Source organism: Ranitomeya imitator, chromosome 1, assembly GCF_032444005.1.
Source record: "Ranitomeya imitator isolate aRanImi1 chromosome 1, aRanImi1.pri, whole genome shotgun sequence".
Lineage (NCBI taxonomy): Eukaryota > Metazoa > Chordata > Amphibia > Anura > Dendrobatidae > Ranitomeya > Ranitomeya imitator.
In genome coordinates this window covers 886,392,378-886,405,086 of record NC_091282.1, presented here as the reverse complement: position 1 = coordinate 886,405,086, position 12,709 = coordinate 886,392,378, and the positions used below count along the sequence as shown (strand labels likewise).

Below are 12,709 nucleotides of genomic sequence, written 5' to 3'. Positions count from 1 at the left end.
TCGTGTATTTATTTTACACATGGTTTATAACACATTTCATTTGTTTTTGTTGTTTGATTGTCATGTAAGAAGCGTTGTGTTTTATACGAATATAAAAGTGACACATTCCCATATATTATTACAGCTTTCATTAATTCTACATTATTTTAGCACATATTAATTTTACACTATTAATTTTACAGGAGCCTGTGCTGCCTATAATTTGACTCCTTTTTATACAAAGACATCTAACATATACAGACTTTTAATATTTTTGTGTAAAATCGCGGTCAGACAGGCACAAACACACACACACACACACACACACACACACGCACACAACACAGAACCACACACAACAAACACACAGAACCCACACACACACACACACACACACAAGAAATAGACATTTAGGACTTATTTATGTTATTATCTTTATGCACTTTGGATGTGCTGTCTATAATTTGACTCTATCCTTGTTTTGTTGAAAATAACTGGACATACATAAGAAACCGGGCAATATATCTTTATAGAAATAACACTTCTGCACTCTTTGTGTATTTCTATCAGTTTTATTCAGGCATTTATAACACAACATGTTTGATATTGGTAATTTGATTCTGGGAACACATTTTAAGTTACTGCTGCACATGTATTACTGTTTTTCTTGTTTTTTGTGTAAAATTTATTTGTTGGCTTACAAAGACATTTCTTTGAGAAATGTGTAGCATAACCAATTACCCATCACGGCCACTAGATGGCAGAATATCATATTAATTATTCTGGGATAACATTTCTCTTTGTGCATTTCTATCAGTTTTATTTATGCTTTTATAACACAACATGTCTGCTATTGTTAATTTGATTCGGGGATAACACATGTTTATAAAAATAACGCTATAGCAAGCGGTAATGTCAAATTCTGAAACTAGCCATTTTATATTGAATTACTAACATTTTTCTATTTTAGCGCTGACACAGCCACATATATTATTCCAGCTTTCTTTAATTCTGCATTATTTTATCACATGATGAAAATAGTCATTTTATATTGAATTACTGCAGCTCGCGGCGCGTTACCACTGGACTCGTTTCTCAATTAATTTCCCAGCTGGCGCCGCTATCTATAATTCTGCGTATACCTTAGGCGTGTATTTACATGGCAGTGTAATTATTTCTCACAATAAAACAACAGCTCAAATTTTATGTTAGCTAACAGCATAATGATGACAAATGCATCTTTGCGGAATCTGATAACGACACGCTGAACAAAGGACGGAGCCTGACAAATACACACAACACACAACACGCACATATTATGAAAAATGACAACCATTGTATGTGATTTAAAAGACTTTAGTTAGATTTATCAGGGGTGATTTAGTTTGAAAGCACGCAGCTCCTCGGTAATGTCAGGTGTTGGACACGCATTTAACAGTCTTTCATATGTATCGCAGAAAGATTTTAGTTCCATCTGTGCGAGTTTGCTTTGAGCGTACTGCGCAGACATGTCAGTAAACATTTTGACATGGTCAGCATCCCACGAAGGACGACCTGTGTAAGGTGTATGTACAGCAACTTTCTGCTTTCTACCTACACGGCGTCGGGATACGGTTTGTTTCTTTAGAGGTAATACAGGGGCAAAAACGCTAGAAGAGTCTGCAAGAGCAGTATCTGCAGATTGCACAGTCTGGCACACAGGTATATTGAGGGGCTCTGTGGGTGACCACATACCCTCGGAGAGCTGTTCAATTTCTCTGTTTTCAGGCGTAACTTGGGGTATGGCGCCTGTGCTATTGGCGGGCCGAGTTATGCGGGGCCTAGCGTTCGGCGCTGCACGTTTCTCTCTTGAAACGTTCGTATATTTCTGATGTGAAATCTTGGGGCGTGGATTCCCGGGTTGTTTTGGTGCAGCGTAGCATTCATCACGATCCACAACACAGATGGGCGAGAGAGATGTTGTTCGCACCGCCGTATTAGCTCTTTGTGGTTGATTCTCTTCAGTGTCGTAATTACGCCGGTGCAAAACTCGTTGTTGAAGAGGCGATGTATCTAAAAGCAAAGATACAAGTGGCGGTTAGCCGCGAAACGGCGCAAAATTGGAAAAGCTAAACGGCGACGCATAGCTATGATCATACGTAATATTTGAAAAGTTAATGGGGACAGGTATCCATGAAATCATTGTAACAATATTTACATAAACCTGTATACAGCAGTCCAGATATATACTTACAAGTATGAAGCGGGAATTGTTCCACATCAGCTCCTGGTTTAACGGGCGGCGCAATGCTCAAACTCGCAGAGGCGGGAATATTCTCTTTTTCAAGCTGTATTTTCCGGGCAACTAGATTAGCGGGTGTAAGTAAAAATATAACGATTAGCGAACACAGAATTGATTTTCTACACAAAACTGCAGCGGTGAGAAGAATATATATATATATATATATATATATATATTCAAAAATGAATTTTCTGACAGTTAGCTAGCAGCTGTAAGTAAATATGAGTATTACACAAAAGTGAGAATCGACTGTATTTCAAGTGAACAGATACCTTTTCTATTCTTGAAACATCGGCGTAACGAGTTGCCGCGTCTTTTAGGCGCATCGGGTTTCGCTGAAGTTGCAGGGTTCTTGACATCTATGATCTCCACGTCTGAACCCAGCGTATCGCGTGGTTCGGGAACACACCAGTTTTCAGCCATATCGTCAGATGTCTCCGTGTCAGTATCTGTATGAGAAATTGCGCGTAGTTCGTGTTTACATACAAAGGATTAAAGCAACTGATATAGTATAATATAGTTTTACGGTATAAACATATTTGCGGTGTAAATTAATATAGCAAGACTTATGCCGCTATATATTAATAATTCAGTATTATATTGATGGCTACCGCTATTATTTGTTTTATTAATTTAATCATATATTTATTATGCCATAATTTGTGTAATACAATAGTTAATAGATGCTATAGTTTTACGCCATAAACAGTATATATTAACATAGATAATATATATATATATATATATATATATATATTTAGCTTTCTTACATGTGATACATGAAAGATAAATATCTTTGTACCGTGTTACAATGACATTTTTCCCTATCTAAAAGCAAAAAGGTGCTCCTAATTACCCATGATGAGATGAAGAGCAGGCCCATTATCGGCTATCGGCGCCACGGCTTCAATGCGCGCATAATTCTGCGTTATGAAATTATTGCGCCAATCGGGCGACATACACGGCTCTTAAATAAGAAAGAATGCATGAATATATAATTAATATAATTTACTTATAATATAATGACACAATCAGAATGAGTCAATACTCTGTACATTATACGCGTATAATACCGAGTTAATACATGCATTAATTGCATGTATGACTGTGTTCTGGGTGTTAACAGAAGGCGTGTGATGTGGCGTAACTGGGTGTGTTTCTGGGTGTTAACACCTGAGTTGCTTTCTGACACTCAGGATAAATACAGCTGACTGTCCCACTACAGTACAACAGACATCCACCAGAAGTCCGACTAGGATAAAAAGCAGAGCTATTCTAAATGTAAGTATATAAGACAGTTGTGTTATTATTCGCAAATGCATAATTATATTTAACTATGCATCTCTAAACCATAATTAAGGATGTTATTTGTTTAATAAGTTAGTGTTATACTGGAAGCTAACTGCATATTTAGTAGCGATGTATAATATAGTTTTTACTGTATAAGCAATATTTGTGGGACATAATTAATATAGAAAGGCTTATGGCTGGGTCATAACAACCATTGTTATCTGACATGTGCGCGCAATTAGTCACGGGTGCCGTATAATGCGGTTTCCTGTAGGTGTGTTCACGGTGGGTGGTAATTTCTCTCTGAACAGTTGCGCTACTCTCTGAAAAGTAGGTGTTTACTGTTTTATTTGCGGTCTAATATTATCAATGCCTGTAAAGCATATTTTTGTAACGTAGTTTTAAACTGTATTTATTGGCGGCGCAGTTATAGATAAAACTTATCCCCTATTTATTTAAGATGGAAGCCCAATACCCTCGCGAGCAATGCAGCCCCCTTCTTGCAAGCACACAATTAGGTATTATACGCGTATAATGTACAGAGTATTGACTCATTCTGATTGTGTCATTATATTATAAGTAAATTATATTAATTATATATTCATGCATTCTTTTTTATTTAAGAGCCGTGTATGTCGCCCGATTGGCGCAATAATTTCATAACGCAGAATTATGCGCGCATTGAAGCCGTGGCGCCGATAGCCGATAATGGGCCTGCTCTTCATCTCATCATGGGTAATTAGGAGCACCTTTTTGCTTTTAGATAGGGAAAAATGTCATTGTAACACGGTACAAAGATATTTATCTTTCATGTATCACATGTAAGAAAGCTAAATATATATATATATATATATATATATTATCTATGTTAATATATACTGTTTATGGCGTAAAACTATAGCATCTATTAACTATTGTATTACACAAATTATGGCATAATAAATATATGATTAAATTAATAAAACAAATAATAGCGGTAGCCATCAATATAATACTGAATTATTAATATATAGCGGCATAAGTCTTGCTATATTAATTTACACCGCAAATATGTTTATACCGTAAAACTATATTATACTATATCAGTTGCTTTAATCCTTTGTATGTAAACACGAACTACGCGCAATTTCTCATACAGATACTGACACGGAGACATCTGACGATATGGCTGAAAACTGGTGTGTTCCCGAACCACGCGATACGCTGGGTTCAGACGTGGAGATCATAGATGTCAAGAACCCTGCAACTTCAGCGAAACCCGATGCGCCTAAAAGACGCGGCAACTCGTTACGCCGATGTTTCAAGAATAGAAAAGGTATCTGTTCACTTGAAATACAGTCGATTCTCACTTTTGTGTAATACTCATATTTACTTACAGCTGCTAGCTAACTGTCAGAAAATTCATTTTTGAATATATATATATATATATATATATATATATATATATATATATTCTTCTCACCGCTGCAGTTTTGTGTAGAAAATCAATTCTGTGTTCGCTAATCGTTATATTTTTACTTACACCCGCTAATCTAGTTGCCCGGAAAATACAGCTTGAAAAAGAGAATATTCCCGCCTCTGCGAGTTTGAGCATTGCGCCGCCCATTAAACCAGGAGCTGATGTGGAACAATTCCCGCTTCATACTTGTAAGTATATATCTGGACTGCTCTATACAGGTTTATGTAAATATTGTTACAATGATTTCATGGATACCTGTCCCCATTAACTTTTCAAATATTACGTATGATCATAGCTATGCGTCGCCGTTTAGCTTTTCCAATTTTGCGCCGTTTCGCGGCTAACCGCCACTTGTATCTTTTCTTTTAGATACGTCGCCTCTTCAACAACGAGTTTTGCACCGGCGTAATTACGACACTGAAGAGAATCAACCACAAAGAGCTAATACGGCGGTGCGAACAACATCTCTCTCGCCCATCTGTGTTGTGGATCGTGATGAATGCTACGCTGCACCAAAACAACCCGGGAATCCACGCCCCAAGATTTCACATCAGAAATATACGAACGTTTCAAGAGAGAAACGTGCAGCGCCGAACGCTAGGCCCCGCATAACTCGGCCCGCCAATAGCACAGGCGCCATACCCCAAGTTACGCCTGAAAACAGAGAAATTGAACAGCTCTCCGAGGGTATGTGGTCACCCACAGAGCCCCTCAATATACCTGTGTGCCAGACTGTGCAATCTGCAGATACTGCTCTTGCAGACTCTTCTAGCGTTTTTGCCCCTGTATTACCTCTAAAGAAACGAACCGTATCCGGACGCCGTGTAGGTAGAAAGCAGAAAGTTGCTGTACATACACCTTACACAGGTCGTCCTTCGTGGGATGCTGACCATGTCAAAATGTTTACTGACATGTCTGCGCAGTACGCTCAAAGCAAACTCGCACAGATGGAACTAAAATCTTTCTGCGATACATATGAAAGACTGTCAAATGCGTGTCCAACACCTGACATTACCGAGGAGCTGCGTGCTTTCAAACTAAATCACCCCTGATAAATCTAACTAAAGTCTTTTAAATCACATACAATGGTTGTCATTTTTCATAATATGTGCGTGTTGTGTGTTGTGTGTATTTGTCAGGCTCCGTCCTTTGTTCAGCGTGTCGTTATCAGATTCCGCAAAGATGCATTTGTCATCATTATGCTGTTAGCTAACTTAAAATTTGAGCTGTTGTTTTATTGTGAGAAATAATTGCACTGCCATGTAAATACACGCCTAAGGTATACGCAGAATTATAGATAGCGGCGCCAGCTGGGAAATTAATTGAGAAACGAGTCCAGTGGTAACGCGCCGCGAGCTGCAGTAATTCAATATAAAATGACTATTTTCATCATGTGATAAAATAATGCAGAATTAAAGAAAGCTGGAATAATATATGTGGCTGTGTCAGCGCTAAAATAGAAAAATGTTAGTAATTCAATATAAAATGGCTATTTTCAGAATTTGACATTACCGCTTGCTATAGCGTTATTTTTATAAACATGTGTTATCCCCGAATCAAATTAACAATAGCAGACATGTTGTGTTATAAAAGCATAAATAAAACTGATAGAAATGCACAAAGAGAAATGTTATCCCAGAATAATTAATATGATATTCTGCCATCTAGTGGCCGTGATGGGTAATTGGTTATGCTACACATTTCTCAAAGAAATGTCTTTGTAAGCCAACAACGAAATTTTACACAAAAAACAAGAAAAACAGTAATACATGTGCAGCAGTAACTTAAAATGTGTTCCCAGAATCAAATTACCAATATCAAACATGTTGTGTTATAAATGCCTGAATAAAACTGATAGAAACACACAAAGAGTGCAGAAGTGTTATTTCTATAAAGATATATTGCCCGGTTTCTTATGTATGTCCAGTTATTTTCAACAAAACAAGGATAGAGTCAAATTATAGACAGCACATCCAAAGTGCATAAAGATAATAACATAAATAAGTCCTAAATGTCTATTTCTTGTGTGTGTGTGTGTGTGTGTGTGTGTGGGTTCTGTGTGTTTGTTGTGTGTGGTTCTGTGTTGTGTGCGTGTGTGTGTGTGTGTGTGTGTTTGTGCCTGTCTGACCGCGATTTTACACAAAAATATTAAAAGTCTGTATATGTTAGATGTCTTTGTATAAAAAGGAGTCAAATTATAGGCAGCACAGGCTCCTGTAAAATTAATAGTGTAAAATTAATATGTGCTAAAATAATGTAGAATTAATGAAAGCTGTAATAATATATGGGAATGTGTCACTTTTATATTCGTATAAAACACAACGCTTCTTACATGACAATCAAACAACAAAAACAAATGAAATGTGTTATAAACCATGTGTAAAATAAATACACGACTAGGCTATATTTATAAACATGTGTTACCCCAGAATCAAGGCCACAATAACTTTTCTTTAAGCCGCTGACCCGCAGTTGGAACTAAAATCTTTCTGCGATACATATGAAAGACTGTTAAATGCGTGTGGGGCGAAGAAATATGTGTTACATGCGTAGTGAATTGCAAATATATTCTGAAGTGTATGGCATTTTGAGAAATGTGTGCGTGTTGTGTGCTGTGTGTATTTGTGTGTGTGTGTGTGAGTTCTGTACGTGTTGCGTGTTCTTTACAGAACCATAAACTTATAATAGCAAAATGTTGATGCCGACAGCCGCGCACAGATGTATTTTTGCATTATTTCACAGTGCCTGATGAGTACCGGATGCATGGTTGGTTGAGAAGCGCCCGTGGGTGCAGAAGTGTTTGTGGCCCGCATATTAATAAAGTACAAAAAATCCCTGACCTATGTGGTCAGCATATTAATAAAGTGCAAAAACATGATAACATAAGTCCTAAATGACTAATAACCGCATATTAATAAAGTGCAAAAACATGATAACATAAGTCCTAAATGCCTAATAATCGCATATTAATCATAAATAAGTTCTAAATGTCTATTTCTTGTGTGTTGTATGTTAATAAAGTGCAAAAATCACTGACCTATGTGGCCCGCATATTAATAAAGTGCAAAAATCCCTGACCTATGTGGTCAGCATATTAATAAAGTGCAAAAACATGATAACATAAGTCCTAAATGCCTAATAATCGCATATTAATCATAAATAAGTTCTAAATGTCTATTTCTTGTGTGTTGTATGTTAATAAAGTGCAAAAATCACTGACCTATGTGGCCTGCATATTAATAAAGTGCAAAAATCACTGACCTATGTGGCCCGCATATTAATAAAGTGCAAAAATCCCTGACCTATGTGTTCAGCATATTAATAAAGTGCAAAAAACATGATAACATAAGTCCTAAATGACTAATAACCGCATATTAATAAAGTGCAAAAAACATGATAACATAAGTCCTAAATGACTAATAACCGCATATTAATAAAGTGCAAAAAAATCCCTGACCTATGACAAAAAAGCTAATATAATATAAACCAAAGATATAAAAAGAATGCTGAATTTTTACTAAACAGGTTGCTGCAGAATAAAAATGTCACAGCATGGAATAATAATGCTGAATTTATTTTCAAAGGATCCGTAATACCAGGGTCTAACTTACTGGATTTGGTACGTAGTACAACGCAGAGCCATGCTCTGAACAGTAGAAATTTACCGCCGGGTTGGGATTCATAGTATTGAAATGTCTTTGAGATGCTGTTTTATTGTGAGAAATAAATCTTTTTAAATTTTTTACAATATCGTGTCTTTGGTTTTTATTCGTATAAAACACGCCGCTTCTTACTTGTGTTGTAACATTGGGTCATATTATAACTTGTGTTGTGACATTGGTGCATATCGCTTCTGTGTATATAAGGCATCCACAATGAGAAAATCTGCTACAATGTGAATAAACACAACTTGCAATAGTAGATAAGTAGTAGTAGTAGTAGTAGATAACAAATAACTTCTCAGATTGACATTGGTGCATATCTCTTCTGTGTATATAAGGCATCCACAAGGATAAAATCTGCTACAATGTGAATAAACACAACTTACAATGCCCTCAGTAGATAACAAATAACTTCGCAGATGCCATCTTCAGGACACAAAAAAGAGAAAGCAAATATCAATTCAGGTACAATACATGTACAAACAAAAAAAGCTGCCTCTTCTGTTTGTGAAAATAAACATTTATTGGGTACGCAAATACAACAACAATTGCTTGACCTAGGTGCTATAAACCTCTGACCCACAGTTAACCTAATTTAGGTAATGTTCACCATTTAGTTAGTGTTCAGTAGCGCACAAATAAGCAGCTTTAAGTTCAGAACTATATGGATACACTGTGAATAAAATATAAAAAGAAATACTGATATAATATGAGAATACTTTTCACATAACAGGATGTCGGATTGCATACAGAAACACCAGCCCTATTCACTATATGGATACACTGTGAATAAAATATAAAAAGAAATACTGATATAATATGAGAATACTTTTCACATAACAGGATGTAGGATTGCATACAGAAAGTCGGATTGCATACAGAAACACCAGCCCTATTCACTATATGGATACACTGTGAATAAAATATAAAAAGAAATACTGATATAATATGAGAATACTTTTCACATAACAGGATGTAGGATTGCATACAGAAACACCAGTCTCGGGCTACGTATAAAATCTAATATAAAACAAATGAGAAAGGTGTTATAAACCACATGTAAAATAAATACACGACTAGGCTATAATTATAAACATGTGTTATATAAACGATATCAAAAGGGGAAATCAAACAAGGAGGGACAGCTGGATACCAGCCGTCAGACAAGGGGAGGGGAGGGGTTACACATTTTGATACACTTTGATAGGGGCGGGGCACCTGTCAGATTGAGTTTGACGGATCATGGCTATTATACACTACTAATACGTTATGTATGGAAAAAGAATCTGGAAGGGTCAGACGAAAAGAGACAGGATTAAGAACCTCAGAAATCCTATACGGACCAATGAAACGAGGTTTAAACTTAGGAGAGGAAACCTTCATAGGAATATGACGAGAAGATAACCAAACCAGATCCCCAACACGAAGTCGGGGACCCACACAGCGTCTGCGATTAGCAAAACGTTGAGCCTTCTCCTGGGACAAGGTCAAATTGTCCACTACCTGAGTCCAAATCTGCTGCAACCTGTCCACCACAGTATCCACACCAGTACAGTCCGAAGACTCAACCTGTCCTGACGAGAAACGAGGATGGAACCCAGAGTTGCAGAAAAATGGCGAAACCAAGGTAGCCAAGCTAGCCCGATTATTAAGGGCGAACTCAGCCAAAGGCAAAAAGGACACCCAGTCATCCTGATCAGCAGAAACAAAACATCTCAGGTATGTTTCCAAGGTCTGATTGGTTCGTTCGGTCTGGCCATTAGTCTGAGGATGGAAAGCCGAGGAAAAAGACAAGTCAATGCCCATCCTACCACAAAAGGCTCGCCAAAACCTCGAAACAAACTGGGAACCTCTGTCAGAAACGATATTCTCTGGAATGCCATGTAAACGAACCACATGCTGGAAGCACAATGGCACCAAATCAGAGGAGGAAGACAATTTAGACAAGGGTACCAAATGGACCATCTTAGAAAAGCGATCACAGACCACCCAAATGACTGACATCTTTTGAGAAACGGGAAGATCTGAAATAAAATCCATAGAGATATGTGTCCAAGGCTTCTTCGGGACTGGCAAGGGCAAAAGCAACCCACTGGCATGAGAACAGCAGGGCTTAGCCCGAGCACAAATCCCACAGGACTGCACAAAAGTACGCACATCCCGCGACAGAGATGGCCACCAAAAGGATCTAGCCACTAACTCTCTGGTACCAAAGATTCCAGGATGACCAGCCAAGACCGAACAATGAACCTCAGAGATAACTTTATTCGTCCACCTATCAGGGACAAACAGTTTCTCCGCTGGACAACGATCAGGTTTATTAGCCTGAAATTTTTGCAGCACTCGCCGCAAATCAGGGGAGATGGCAGACACAATTACTCCCTCTTTGAGGATACCCGCCAACTCAGATACACCCGGAGAGTCGGGCACAAAACTCCTAGACAGAGCATCCGCCTTCACATTTTTAGAGCCCGGAAGGTATGAAATCACAAAGTCAAAACGGGCAAAAAACAACGACCAACGAGCTTGTCTAGGATTCAACCACTTGGCAGACTCGAGATAAGTCAAGTTCTTATGATCAGTCAAGACCACCACGCGATGCTTAGCTCCTTCAAGCCAATGACGCCACTCCTCGAATGCCCACTTCATGGCCAGCAACTCTCGGTTGCCCACATCATAATTTCGCTCAGCAGGCGAAAACTTCCTGGAAAAGAAGGCGCACGGTTTCATCACTGAGCAATCAGAACCTCTCTGCGACAAAACAGCCCCTGCTCCAATCTCAGAAGCATCAACCTCGACCTGGAACGGAAGCGAAACATCTGGTTGACACAACACAGGGGCAGAAGAAAAACGACGCTTCAACTCTTGAAAAGCTTCCACAGCAGCAGAAGACCAATTGACCACATCAGCACCCTTCTTGGTCAAATCGGTCAATGGTTTAGCAATACTAGAAAAATTGCAGATGAAGCGACGATAAAAATTAGCAAAGCCCAGGAACTTTTGCAGACTTTTCAGAGATGTCGGCTGAGTCCAATCATGGATGGCTTGGACCTTAACAGGATCCATCTCGATAGTAGAAGGGGAAAAGATGAACCCCAAAAATGAAACCTTCTGCACACCAAAGAGACACTTTGATCCCTTCACAAACAAAGAATTAGCACGCAGGACCTGAAAAACCGTTCTGACCTGCTTCACATGAGACTCCCAATCATCCGAGAAGATCAAAATGTCATCCAAGTACACAATCAGGAATTTATCCAGGTACTCTCGGAAGATGTCATGCATAAAGGACTGAAACACTGATGGAGCATTGGCAAGTCCGAATGGCATTACTAGATACTCAAAATGACCCTCGGGCGTATTAAATGCAGTTTTCCATTCATCGCCTCACTTAATTCGCACAAGATTATACGCACCACGAAGATCTATCTTGGTGAACCAACTAGCCCCCTTAATCCGAGCAAACAAATCAGATAACAACGGCAAGGGGTACTGAAATTTAACCGTGATCTTATTAAGAAGGCGGTAATCTATACAAGGTCTCAGCGAACCATCCTTCTTGGCTACAAAAAAGAACCCTGCTCCTAATGGCGACGATGACGGGCGAATATGCCCCTTCTCCAGGGACTCCTTCACATAACTGTGCATAGCGGCGTGCTCAGGCACAGATAAATTAAACAATTGGCCTTTTGGGAACTTATTACCAGGAATCAAATTGATAGCACAATCACAATCCCTATGCGGAGGTAGGGCATCGGACTTGGGCTCATCAAATACATCCCGGTAATCAGACAAGAACTCTGGAACCTCAGAAGGGGTGGATGATGAAATAGACAGAAATGGGACATCACCATGTACCCCCTGACAACCCCAGCTGGACACCGACATAGATTTCCAATCTAATACTGGATTATGGACTTGTAGCCATGGCAACCCCAACACGACCACATCATGCAGATTATGCAACACCAGAAAGCGAATAACCTCCTGATGTGCAGGAGCCATGCACATGGTCAGCTGGGTCCAGTACTGAGGCTT

General features: G+C 38.7%; 1 long non-coding RNA gene across 1 annotated transcript; it reads right to left on the bottom strand.

The window, feature by feature from the left end:
• Positions 1-2,239: 2,239 nt before the first annotated feature.
• Positions 2,240-3,223, bottom strand: LOC138658191 (uncharacterized). The gene is made up of 3 exons (XR_011317386.1): positions 3,117-3,223; positions 2,533-2,709; positions 2,240-2,323 (listed from the first exon to the last, which is right to left on the bottom strand). It is a non-coding gene; the product is annotated as an uncharacterized lncRNA (long non-coding RNA).
• Between the last annotated feature and the right edge of the window lie 9,486 nt (positions 3,224-12,709).